The sequence below is a fragment of the Cotesia glomerata genome, linkage group LG7, assembly GCF_020080835.1.
Source record: "Cotesia glomerata isolate CgM1 linkage group LG7, MPM_Cglom_v2.3, whole genome shotgun sequence".
NCBI lineage: Eukaryota > Metazoa > Arthropoda > Insecta > Hymenoptera > Braconidae > Cotesia > Cotesia glomerata.
Genome location: NC_058164.1, coordinates 10,069,326 through 10,083,946, shown reverse-complemented (window position 1 = coordinate 10,083,946; position 14,621 = coordinate 10,069,326).

Below are 14,621 nucleotides of genomic sequence, written 5' to 3'. Positions count from 1 at the left end.
GTTTAAAGTTAAGTCGGGCATCGAGCATCACTCCCAGATATCGAATGAATGGTTGGGATGTGATTTGTTGGTCTCCGACGTTTAGATTGATCGTTTCCACCACTTTTCTGCTAGTGATAAGTACAGCCTCGGTCTTCTGTTTAGCCAGTTGTAAATTTACTGTGTCCATCCACTGGTTAATTCGCTCAAAGGTGATAGCGAACATATGTTTTATTTCATCAAGATGCTTGGCGACTATTACTACGGCTACGTCGTCCGCGTACGCTACCAGTTTGACGTTTCTTGGTAGTTTCAGTCTCAGCAATCCGTTGTACATGACATTCCAGAGAAGTGGACCGAGAACAGAACCCTGCGGTACACCTCCAGTAACATCATACTCCTTTGGACCATTCTTCGTGTCATATCTCAGGACTCTATCTGTGAAGTAGCTAGCGACTATCTATTTAAAAAAAAAATTTTTGTCAAATGTGGTTTTTTTTTGATAACTTTTAAACGGCTCCACCGATCGATTTCAAAAACTGATCAGCTCTAGACAATAAAATACCACGTTGATCGCCATTAAGCTGGTCGAAATTGGTTGGTTTGTTCGAGAGATATCGTGAACGAAAGAAAACCGAAAAAAGTGTTTTTTCGGGATTACTCCGAAATTTTTGGTTTGATCAATTAAAACCTGAAAATAATTTATGAGGATGATAAAACTGCGTCGAATGCCGCAAACCGCGTGAAAATCGGTTAATCCATTAAAAAGTTATTGCAGTTTGAAAATTCCAAAAATAGTGTTCTATGAAACTTCTATCAGACTTTTGAGCTGGGAGAGCTCAAATGCATAGAAATATTATCTCTTTGAACTCAGCGAGCTCAAAATATCACATAAATTATATTTTGAGCTCAAAAATCTCAAAAATATCATAAGTACAATTTTAAGCGCCCAGGTATGGAATTAGCGGGAAGTTGCAGGGATGGCCTTTAGGGTGAACCTAATTTTTAAATGTTAAAATTCTGTAAAATTAGCTGAAAATCTTCGGTTATGGGGCTATTTCTTCGTATATATGGGGTGGATGAAACTCGCATTAATTTTTTGACACTCTAGAATGTGTCTATTTAAGGTACATATCGCGTTCATCTTTCATTTTTTGATGAACACCAAGCTTCTAATTATTTTTTGCTTGTCGTTTGTCGATAGAGTCAATGGGATGCGTGCGTGCGAGAGAGAGGTCCAACCGCTACTTGTCATTTTTCCCGATATCTCCAAAAATATTAATTTTATCGAAAAATTTATTATATCATTTTTTGTTCCTTTTTAATTTTCAACATTTTTTTTTGTTATCAACTTCCCCGTCAAATCAGCCGTTCCTGAGTTATCGCAGTTTAAATAATTAAATTGTTATTAACAATTAAATTTACCATCGGCGAGCAAAATAACCTAGTTTTTTATAATCCTCGACAAAAAATACGTAAATCCTAGTTATCAGAACCCGGGGACCTAAAAGTGCATACGGGCTTTCCTCTATAGCCGAGGGACTAATACTCGCGGGGGAGAAAGATTTTACTGTCTGCCAGGTCAAAAGAACCGACGTAAAGGTCTGCCTTCAGAAGTATAAGCTTTTGAAACGTTAAAGAATAACATATATAAATTTCAAGTTTCCTAAAATACTTTTGAAAAAAATTTTTTTTTGAAATTTCCAAAATATCTGCCACCACTCTAGAACCGTGATAATCGTCTGCCGTTTTTATTTTAGATAGCTATAATAGTATATTTTAACATATCCAAACGGCAGCTTTCCTAAAATACATTTTTAGTTCATGAAATTTTCATACCTGTCGCACCTGAGTGTAGCTGGGGCCACCACGACCGCGCTTAGCTAGCCCCCATTTCATGGTTGGTAGGTACAACAGACTCGCTAAGGAAATTTAAGGCTTTCCTAAAATATGTCAAATCTGCCGTTCATTGGCTCTTAGACTATTATATCTATAAAGTTCGATAACCGGCAGAGGTTGAAACTAAGTTTTGCAGTTTTAACAGCTTGAGAAAATAATTTTTACTGTCGTTTTTTTGACATTACTTAGATATGATCTATAGTGAAAAATTTTCTTCAGTTTATTTATAAAAATTCAGTTCTTCAACGTTTTTATTTTATAATGATTAAATTTGGAAAAAATAAGCCATTATTATGCATATTGAATACTATAATTGTACTAATTAGTAAATTTCATAGAAATCAATTGCTTTGGTCATTACGAAATTCAGTATATTTAATCTACAATTCAGTTCAAATATGAGCTTAATCGGTCATGTATTTTTCAAATTACAGGATTTTGAAATTTTCAAAATCCTAAAAATACACTTTTTACAGTTTATTCATCGAAAAACTTTTGAATGCGACATTGTATTGAATTTCTGTAAAATGTACCTGAAAGCTCTTTAAATAATCTTCAATTTTCATATTTTGTTGTATATGTCAAATAAAAATTACATTCAAATCTGCTATCTTTTTATAAAATTTGCTGTTGCATTGTTTTTTTTTTCTCGAAAATACTGAAATTTTAAAACTTTTAATTGATTAAACGCTTTGAAACTTATTATTTTTATTGAAGTATGAAATCTACAACATATAAACTGTATTTTTGAGCTCGAAAAGCGCTGAAAACGGCATAAGTGCAATTTTAAGCATCCAGGAATGGAATTAGCGGGAAGTTGCAGGGATGGCTTTCAGGGTCAACCGTTTTTCTAATTTTTTTTAATTCTTATCAGATGAAAATGATATAAGAATTCAATCATTTTAGAATATATTTATTTAGAAGAACAAACTATTATTTAAACTAGCTACATAATCATTTGAAATATAATTTTATAAATAAACATCATTAATAATACTTTAATTTGTGTTATGAAGAAATAGTAATGGAGCTTATAATTATAAATAAATTTTGAGGGGTGCATAAAATAGATATGATATTATATGTAACCGAAAGGAGAATGCAGTTTATGCATTATTTTCACGTAATATGTTATTATAATTAAATTATGACAAAATTTAAGTTCTGATTATAGATATGTTATTCTTATGCGATAAATTCATCAGTTTTTTGTTACGTTTATGATTTGAAATAGACAATTTTAATCTGTCAAGTATATTTATAACTTAATGCAAGTATAGGATGAGTGATTATCGAAACAATTAAGCATGCTGGTGAGAGCAGATTCCCAATAAATATCAAACATAACTAATGCATTTCATTAACGCAACTATTTTTAATAATTCCTCGTCTGTTTAATTCTATCACTATTAGTATAATTGCCAACTCATTATTTTTCGGAAAATTAATATTATACATATTATGTTGTTTTGTCGTATGAATTCGTATAAAAACTAAAATAATTCTTTTTACATCACTTTATCATGAGACTAACTGTGCAGTCAAAATTTTTTCATTTAAAGTATTATTTTTCAAGCACATAATTTTATTCCAACAAGGAGAATATATGTTATGATTCATGATTCTTTAAATTGATTTGAATTGATATTTCGGTATTATTATAATCTATACTAATATTATAAAGAGGAAAGATTTGATTGTTTGTTTGTTTGTTTGTTTGCATTAAATAAGCTCCGAAACTACTGAACCGATTTGAAAAATTCTTTCGCTGTAGGGAAGCTACACTATCCCCAGGTGACGTAGGCTATATTATATTTTATTATTATATTTATTACAATGTATGGCATTGGTGACTGCCCTTTACATTTTTTCTTAAATACTATTAGATATATTAACTGCTTATTTAGCTAACATTTTAATTAATTTATAAACTGCACTTATTAATTTTAACTTTTAATAAAATAAATTTATCTGCAACTATAATAATGTTTATAGACTCTATTATGGAGTAATAAAATCACTGCACTTCGGACATCATTCACCTGCTGACTATTGCATACGAACTTGCTCATCTTCCATCGCTGTGCTTCCTGCCTTGACTAGATTCTCGAATCTTTGGACGTATTCACAGATTTCTTTTATAGGTTCACCTCGTTGAGTCTGCATTAGGAGCCAGTTGAAGTCTGCCTCTACTCTTCGGCCACTCTACCTCTCTACAAATTCTACTGTCTTCTTGTTCGCTGCAGCTTTTAGGCTTCTGCATCTGAAGATATGCTCCAGGGTTTCATCTTCGTTCTGGCACAATCTACACTGCCAGTCTTTGAAGCCTTTTTTACCTGCTCTCACTATATTACCGCACCTGATTCTGCACCACACCTCCTTTATCCAGCCTGGTATTCTACTGTCTGTCCAGTATGGCTCGGTACCAATGGAAGTTTTTATAAACTTGTACTTGCGATTAAAAGTCGACTCCATGATTTTTCTGTCATCTTCCAGTCTCGTTTCCCTCATCAGGGAGTTTAAGCCTGCAATCAGTCTCTGCTCAATCGTCACTGCCTCCTTCTTGTCCCATATCATTTGTATGACATCGCTGCACTTCATTTCATCTAATGCCTTGACAAATCCTGCCCCCCCCCCCCATTTTGACGGCTTGCCATTCAGGATGCTTCTGCAAGTCTCTCTCAGGCAAACTTTCGGCCACCTTTCATCTTCCATTCCCAGGATGTCCATGATGTATTTGCTCGCTCTTCTTCGGCACGAAACTTTCCAGCTTTCAGCGTCACTTTCTGTCTTTCAGATATACCCAGGCGTATTCTTCGCCACGCCTAAGGCCGCCTTGCAATAACGTCCGTAAACTGCCTCCATTTCCTTATTGTCCTCCCATCCCCAAAGCTCCACTCCAAACAGTGCGCTCGCTCTTACTAGAGAGTTATATAAGTACATCCTGTCTCTGAATGTACTTCTAGCTGTTCTTTGAACCAAGCCCCAGGTCACATTTATTGCCACCCTGGCCGTCCCTGCCATTTCTCTCATGTGTTCTTTCCAGCTATTTCTACTGGAGCTACAGCAACCAAGATACTTAAATTCTTTATGTATAATTTTTGGCCACTTGATGTCCAAATAGTTCTAAAAGTGTAAAATTTCATTAATTTGTTTCGTATGAATATCGAAGTTTAAAAATTCCATGAAAATGTTAGTGTAACATTGGAATTCTCTACACATTAATTGAAATTTGGACTGGTCAAAAACGGTATTAAGATGCCCTAATAAAGCAGCACTTCTGCTCTAGAATTTATGATAGTTGAGTAATTTTAACGTTTTTTACTGATTTTTTATGATACTGGTAAGAAATTTTTAAAATTAATTAAAAAAAATTTTTCGAAAAAAAAGTCCTGATAAAAATATTCAACAATTTCTTAAAAACTGTTCAAATGGGAACTCTCATGAATTGCCTACAAGGTCATAGTTAGAGAGCTAGTGGCACTTTTTTTTAAATGATCTGCTCATCGTGCAGAAGTGATAAATTAGTTATTTTTCAGTAAGCCAAACTGAAATAGTATATTACACTACAAGGGCAGAAAGTTGAGATTCCTGCACTACGCGCCATGTGCCCGAGGCGAAGCCGAGGGCATCATGGCGCGCAGTTCAGGGCTCTCTGCCCATGTAGTGTATACTAGTTTTCTTGCTATCCGATCGAAAGTAAGCAAAAAATTGCGTTGAAAAAAATTGATACCTGCCCCCGATATTTGCGGCACGAGCGAAGCGAGTGCTGCTGGTCCGGGGTGGGGGGGGGCAGGCATCAAATACACCTGTCAATAAAGATACTAATTTATAATCTATCATATTACTACTTTCTTTTGAGAAAAGATCTTAATTTAATTAAATAAATTTAAAGTTATATATAGTTATAAATATATTATAAATTAACTCTGATTTTAAGAATAAAAAAAAAAAAGAAAAATAAATAATAATCGTAAAATGCATAGAAAAAAAAATTAAGAAAAAAATCTGTTTATGTATTTTTTCAAATAATTATTTGTTCAATGATGAATTTATTTATTTGAGAATATCTATCAGGATAAAAAATATTTCTCGTTTCTTTTGGTAATTTAAATATTAAACAAGTCTCATTTCATTAAAATAATTATTTATTGTCTATAATTAACTTAGTTTCAACCTAAAATCATTGACACATAACAAGATAGATGAAAATTAAATTAGCCGACATTTGAAACTTTTTATAATTTATTTTATTGATAAATAATTTTTAAAAAATTAAAACAAAAATTTTCACATGTAGAAAATTTCAAAAATTATGCGTGGAATTTTTTAAAAATAGTTTTTTAGTTCTAGTTTTTAATTAATAAAAAAATCAAAAATTGTTGAGTGTCGGTTAACTTAATTTTCATACAAGACAGATACATTCATAACAATCACAAGTAAGGTTAGGCTTATAAACATAAGTTCTAGAGTGAGCGCGACTACCGACTTTTGGGCTTTCTGCCGCCTCGAGTCTCGTTGTCAGTGCATGAATGCATTATTTCGGCTCCCCGTCGTAGAGCGCATGCGCAACTCGACCACGGCATAAAAAATGGTCTTTCTGCGATGAAATCGCAGCGGGAACCCCGTACTTTCGACCGGCGTAGTAAGAAATAGTATATTACACATCTAGGGCAGTAAAATAAGAAATGTCTCAGATCACATGTAATTGTTGTCCGAGGCGAAGCCGAGGTCAATAAACATGTGATCTGAGGCTTTCTTATTTACTGCCCGTGGTGTGTATACTATTTTTCTCCTCGACGGAGGCGGAAAGCGGCATTTTCGTTTAGCGCAGCGGGAGGAAAATTGACGCTTTCCGCCCGGAGGTGAGAAAAATTCATTTCTGCAGTTTGAGTTGCGCTGTTTTTTTAATTGATATTAGTATGAAATAACAAAAAAAAAAAAGACCTGATTTAAATAATTTGCTCACGTCTGCCTTTAATGCAGAATGTACAGTTGGCTAGTTATAGTTTGAATATACAAGTCCCAGACATGTTCATTTCTGCATCAATAAGTTATCAATTATTGTTTTTAAATTAATTGCTTAAATGTAAACAAATGATGTGTTCATTTTGCAGACTTTGATAATAATTTACTTCTGATTTTTAAAATTATAAATATCAATTTCTGCAGCGTTAATTTTTTTGTGATTAAAACCCTGAATAAAAAAAATTATTGAAACAAAGAAAAAAGTATTGAAAAGTATTGGATTGACTAGAAAACCAATATTTTTCAATACTTTTTTCTTTGTTTCAATACTTTTTTTTTTTTATCAGGGAAGTTATCAATTTTTTAAAATACAAAAAAAAAATAATTCAATTAAATTATTTGTTCATATCTGCAACTTGACTAATTGGTTGGTTTATGCCTAAAAAATATAAAAATATATAAGCCAGACGTTTTCAGTTTATATTGTAACGTTGCAGACATTTTTGAGTGAAAAATTTAGAAATTGACCTCGCCAAATAAAACTTGATATTTTATCCGCGTGGTGGCGGCATATTTAGATCTGTATATAGTAACCTTGTAGTATAAAGTTGGATGGATGAAGGAACTGAATTTGCTGACCCCCCTTGTATGGAAGACGTTGAAGTAGAGGAAAAACAGAAAAATTAAAAGATGAATCAATTAAAAGTCGTTTTGTTTTTTTCAAAAAAATATGGAAAACGGTTGACCCTAAAGGTCATCCCTAAAGCCACACAGGTGGCAATCGACGTGGTTTTTTAAACTTAAGAGCGGAATAGTTTTTGGAAGTGATCGATGGAGCCATTTTGAAGTTATTCTAAGAAAACGATTTTTTGGAAATTTTATTTTTGAGATTTCTCAAAGTCTAGTGAATCGAATCGATTCAAATTCTCATGAAATTTAATGGAAATGATACTCTTTGGATCGCCACCTATTTCAATCCGATCGGCCGAGCCGTTCAAAAGTTATAAGAGGTTTACATACATATATATACACACACACACATACGGCCGCACGGACACTATCGCAGGAATAGTTAGGGAAGCTTCTTGTGACCTTAAAATATCGTGATCTGATGAAAATTCGATTTTTGCAAAACGGAGTAAAACCGATAGCTTCCCGATTTTTGAAAATCTTCGATTTTCTTAGCAGGAATTTAAAAATCGTTTCTATAGAATTTTAAAATGTCAAAATTCCTATTTCAGCAATATTATCAAAAACAATTATTTTTAATTTTCTTGTTGACTATAAAATCAATAATAAACATCTTTACTAAGTACCAATCGTTTTATTTGGTAGTAAAAATCTAAAATAAACCGGAATTTGTACCATAATTTGTTTATAAGATAGTCCATAAGTCAATAACAAGTTTTATTTATTAATTTGAGAATTGAATTTGAAATTTTTCTATTAGTCTTCATTTTGTATACAGTTTAAGGGAATCATGATAATTGATAAGACATTTTTGACACATTAATCATATTGCCAAGTAAGCTGTTAATTTTTTAATTGAGTAACCAATATGAATTAAATTATTATCTATAATTAATTTTATAATGTAATTTATATTGCTTTATTTACTTAGAAAAAAAATTATGAAAACGGTCGACCCAAAAATCCATCCCCGCTCATTCTATACTTAAGCGCTCAAAATTGCACTTATTACGTTTTTGAGTTCTTTGAGCTCAAAAATACAATTTATGTGTTATTTTGAGCTCTCCGAGCTCGAAGAGATAGCTTTTCTATGCTTTTAAGCTCTTCGAGCTCAAAAGCCTGATAGAAGCTTAATAAAACACTAATTTTTTAATTTTTAAACTGCACTAACTTTTGAATGAATGAACCGATTTTTACGCTGTTAGCGGTGTTCAGCGCAATTTTTTAAGCCTCACAAATAATCTTCAAGTTGAATTTGATCGAACTAGGAACTTTGGAGTAATTCCAAATAAATACTTTTTTCGGTTTTCTTTCGTCAACGATAACTCACGAACAAATCAACCGATTTTGACCGACTTGGCGATCGACGTGGTTTTTTTATGTTAAGAGCTGATTAGTTTTTGGAATCGATCGGTAAAGCCGTTTAAAAGTTATTGAAAAAAAACCACATTTCAAAAAATTTTTTTTTGTAGTTTTTTTGAGATTTCTCAAAATCTACCCGTCCGAATCAGTCCAAATTATATTCAAAATCTAATTTCAGTCATACCCTTTCGAATGGCACCAACCGCGATAAAATCGGTCAAACCGTCCAAAACTTATGAGAGGTTTACATACATCCACACATACATACCCCCCCCCCCACACACACACACACACAAATACCGACGTACAGACGTACCGACGTACAGATCTAGTGAAAACTCAATTTTTGCAAAACGGGGTAAAACCAATAACTTCCCGATTTTTGAAAATCTTCGACTTTCTTAGCGTTAAGTTGAAAACCCAGCATCAAAAATGTTTGCAAACTTCATGTATAGTTATTAACCATTATAACGATGACATAGAAAAAACTATATGGATGAGCATCATATGGATAACATCATTTAATTCATTATTTTTTTTTACGATGAAGAAATTCTAAATAATAAAAAAAAAAAAGTTCCAATGTCTGCAACTTGTATGAGTGACTTAAAATTCATTTGAAGTTTACGTGTTACAATTTGCAGACATGAGCACATTGTTTACAAGAGCTTTTTTTTTTTTTTAATTTAGAAATTCGACTCTTCACAAACGCAGAGCTATCTAGATTTATGAAGTACTTTACTAGTATCGTACCGACGTAAACTTCATTCTGTGTAATCGGCAGCAATGAGCAGATCGCATACCTAAATTCCCACCGGCTCCCTAACTATCAAGGGTTTTTAAAATTTTTGGTTACAGATTAACAAAAATTTAATTAATTACTGTTAATTACTTTTTTTTTCTAAAATTGACAAGTTGAAAATTGCTCGATATTTAACTGTAATTTAAATTTAAATGGTTAACGGAAAAAAAAACTTGTGATATCTTAATGTTAAAAAAAATAACTTATTCTCTCATTTAAATACTTAATTACGTCATACATTGCGAAGTATGCATAAAAAAAATTATCCATATAAATATAACCAAAGTAGTGCAATGTTCTGTATTCTTTTACTTTATTATAGTATTCAACCTTATTATAATAAGTTGAAGAAATTAACTTTCATCATCAGTAATAAATGCATGGGTATTTTCGTTTCATTAAAAGAACTAATAAAAAAATGGAGCAAATCAGATAAATAATCGGTATCAAGGACGGTATTCAAAGCAAAGGATGTAAAAGTATCTTAATGATTGATCGTATTACTGAAAAAAGATCTCTTAAAGTTTTCAACACTCGTTTCCGACATTTCTGGTTAACTCCATAAAAGATTAAGATAAATGTGCATACGCAATTTCAGACAAGCAGTATCCGGGGTAATTATCACGATAAACATACATAAGTAGATGCAATACTTAAAAATAAATTCAAAAATAATTGAGTAAACGCCCATGAAATTGGAGGTTTTATAAATAAGACATTTATGTACTTTTTTCGGTTACTTTTTTTATAATAATGCGTGAAAAAAATTAATTATTAAACTTCCTGCACTGTTGATAGGTTACACACATTACATGTCTTCAATTATTATTTACATCGAAAATAATACGATTGAGACATTGCACGAAAGAAATCATTTGGGAAATTGTACGTGAAGAAAGGTAATTACTATTCCGTTGCAATTGAACTTTTTAATCATGTATTCAATTCAAGTACGTCGGCTCAGAAGCAGCGATCATGCAATCTACGAACACAACAATACCCATTTTAAAAATAAATATATAAAATGAAATACTTACGACTGACAAAATAAAATTAAATATAAAATTCTTTCATGGTTATTTTGATTATTATTGTACAATTTATACCTTGTATCACTTTATATTATACTAATTAATAATCTAGTAATGTATATAGGAATTATGTAATTACATTCTTATTAATGAGTTGCATACAATCAGTAGGTATGTGTAGCAAACCATTAGTTGGTATGCAAAGAATAAAAAAAGGTTATTTATAAAATAAAAATTAAAATAAACGCAAAAATTATTGACACTAGAAGAGACATCACTAGGACTTCAATTTTTTGCACGCCTTATAGCGCGAAGCGCGTGAGGTATTGCTTCGTTCCCGATTCTTCAAGGTCAATAAGCAATTTTTTTATCTTTAAATGCCTCTATTACAACCATATTGCACTTATACAATAATATGAGTAGACTTACATCGAGAAAATACTTGAAGTAAACCATTTCATACTTTTTAAAAATCATTTTATGTTGCTACTTTGAAAAAAATTTTACGTGGAAGTCCTGATGTCACTCGCTGATTTTTTATGTACCAACGATTACTCCCGAACAAAAGCATATATCGAGACCGGACTTTTTTCATTAGTTCCAGAATTTGATAAACTGGTGCGTATTTCATATCAGCAGCCTAGTTTACGTAATTTTCTTTTTTTTTAATGGATTTTTTAAAATTTACTATGATACACATATACAAAAATAAAAGAACTTTTCTTATTTCTCTCACGTGAAAACTATGGCGCCACTTAATCAAGTTAGATTTTTTAGACTGCGCACGCATATGACAAGAAAAACGGGCACCAATAATTTAAAAAAAATAGAAACACTCTATGAGAAATTATTTAATTATTTTTTTTTCTTTTAAAACTAAATTACATAATTTATTTTTTGCTTAAAAAATGAATGAGCGTTATGAGGCGTGCACTTTTGGATTTTCTAAACTTTTTTTCTATCTTAAGAATTAAGATGGTTGAATTTTTTTTTTAACATTGTATTTATTAGACCCTTTACTAATTAAATTCATGAACTACTATAGTCATTTCTGAAATTGAGTAATTAATTTAAATTGGTAAAAGTCAATCACCCATCTGGAAATACCCAATTATTGAAAGGCTGACAAAATCAACCGATGCCATTATTGACATGTATATAAAATAAAATCTACATTAAATTAATGTTCATTGATTAGTTACATATGTCATACAAATTATTTTTAAGATTTTTTAAATAAATTTATAAAATTAAAACAATAACAAAAAGTTTGAATTCTTCACAGTAATAGTTATGAATAACTTAAGAAAATAACAGCTTGTATATCTGCAGTTATCGCGTAAAGCTTGCTAATGTATTTTTATCTAAAAAGTGAGGTGAATGTGCTGTTTAAACTTACCTGTCAGTAATAAATGCAACTGAAATTTTATGTACCGATTATTGACACCCATTATTTTAAAAGTAATAAACATTAAATTGATTATAAATTTTAAATATTGTTGATTTTTTACATTTCATTAAGAAATAAGAAAAAAGAAAAAAATGTGAAAGTGAATAGATAAAAATAAAATATTTTGAAGAGAACGCTTATTTAATCGAATAAGTTTGGAATTTGATACTCACAAACTGCTTCAATTAACTCGAGTTAACTTCTTTTCTTTTATTAATAAATATATTTAATATTTTGTACAACTATTCAATTCTTTTAATTTTAAAGATTGTACATAGAATACAATATTTTTATTGATATCCTAAAAAATTGAATAAATCTTAAAATAAAGTAGAGTATAGATAATTGGATCCCTGTCAATAATAAATGTTTTTATCATACACTGAGGAAACATTTCTTTCGAAAAAAAATGGGCATTGTTGTAAAAAAAAATTAATTTGTTTAAAATTTTAAAAAATTCTACTGCTTAGCTGAAGACATAAAAATTTTTCTCACAGTAACTTTCTTGTTGAAAAAAAGTTTTTTTAATTTGGAAAAAAAAAAACAATTTTAGATAAACAACTAGCGAATTTTCATCCAAAATTTTTTTTTCCCAAATCTGGAAAACTTTTTTTCGTCAAGAAAGTTACTGTGAGAAAAATTTTAATTTTTTCAGCTAATAAATAAAACTTTTGAAAATTTTCAACAGATTAATTTCTTATTACAACATTGCTCATTTTTTTCTTTCAGTCTATAAACTTCTCAATTATTTTCGGTATCTACATTTCCAATTTGACATAGACATCAATTTTTAGAAATACAACTATGTAATACACGGACAGGCAAGATTGTCTCAACATTATTTTGATCCCTAAATGATGTCAAATATATACATGTACATAATATGAAACAAGCAATTTAAGAGAAAAAAATTGTCATTTATGAATAACTATACAGCTTGGTATTCTGTGCTGAGAAACTAAGTGACCCCAGAGATAATAAATTATAGGGAACAGAAGAAAAAATTGACAGAGTTATATTCATATCTAGTGGTCATTGATTTACCACTCGAGTTTACTTGCAATTGATTTCTGTTGAACATGCACTCTAAAGGGTTATTGCTGTGTCTTTCACAGATGGAATCATCAAAAATAATACATTCGAGTTTGATCTCTTCGTATCGGTATTACTCAGGGTCAGTTATACGGGGAAGGCAGAATAATATCTTTCGCTTCTTGTTTTTATTTTTATGTTTATTTCAAACATATTATTCGGTATACGTACTTTTAAATAATCTATTTTAGGAAATTTTCTATAAGAAACAATCACACAATTAGTCACATGTCAATTGTTTGGAGTTTATTAAGATAGTATACAGTCAGTTAAAGAGTTACAGTTCAGATTTTAATGAAACTTGGTAATATATTGGTAGATTTTAATAAGGTAATGAACCACCCGAGTCGAAATTCGAGTTCCGTTTTAACCGTAATTTTTTCCCATCTCAATTTTACGGTCAAAACAGACTTGGCGCTGTATTGATAGCTAATTTAAACTGAGCCTGGTTTCACCGTAACTAGTGGAGTTTTGTCCCATTCTACCACAATTACGGTCAAACCAGGCTTGAAATAATGATAATAATAATAATAATAATAATAATAATAATAATAATAATAATTAATAATAAATTAAATTTTTAAATTCTTAGGGGTCCGGGTTCAAATCCAATTGAAATCCCATTTATTTATTTTTTTTTGTTTTAATCACTGCAATAATAATTATTATTATGAATAATAATTATTATTGTTATAAGAAATAAGTAATAGTAATTAATAATAATTGTCATTAACATAAAAATTTGTAATTAACAATTATTACAATTACTACTATCAAAATCGTTTATGAGCATAAAAAAATATATAAATTAATTTTGTAATAAAAAAAACAAAAATGGATGATTTCCCAAATTTGAGTCTTTTTTTTACGAACAGGGGTTATTTATTGTCCAGTTTATACATATTAAGGAGTAAGGAGATAGGAGGAAAGGATTACTTATGGTAACTTAACCTAATACGCTTCGTAAATAAATAAAAATCGCTTTGCCCTAACCGAGAACCGAACTTGGAACCTATCGCTCGTCAAGATTTACGCGCTACCCGCATCGCTACTTGCCGATTGGTAAAAGGCGAATCTCAGTAGTCTCATAAGCTTTTTAAAAGACGCGTCTTGAAATGACTAAGTTCTGAGTGGAATCTGAAAAAGAACTTTACGGAGAAATTAAATGAATAGTAATAATTATATTTATAGACATTCAAAATTGAAATTTAGTTACCCATTCTCAATTATTAATCTTATACTTCTATTTTCAATTGTAAGATTCGGTAATTGCTTATTTTCACGGGGTGTGAAATCAACATGATTAGATTATTTTCTACTTAATAGATATTTTTTTTTTTTTTAGAAT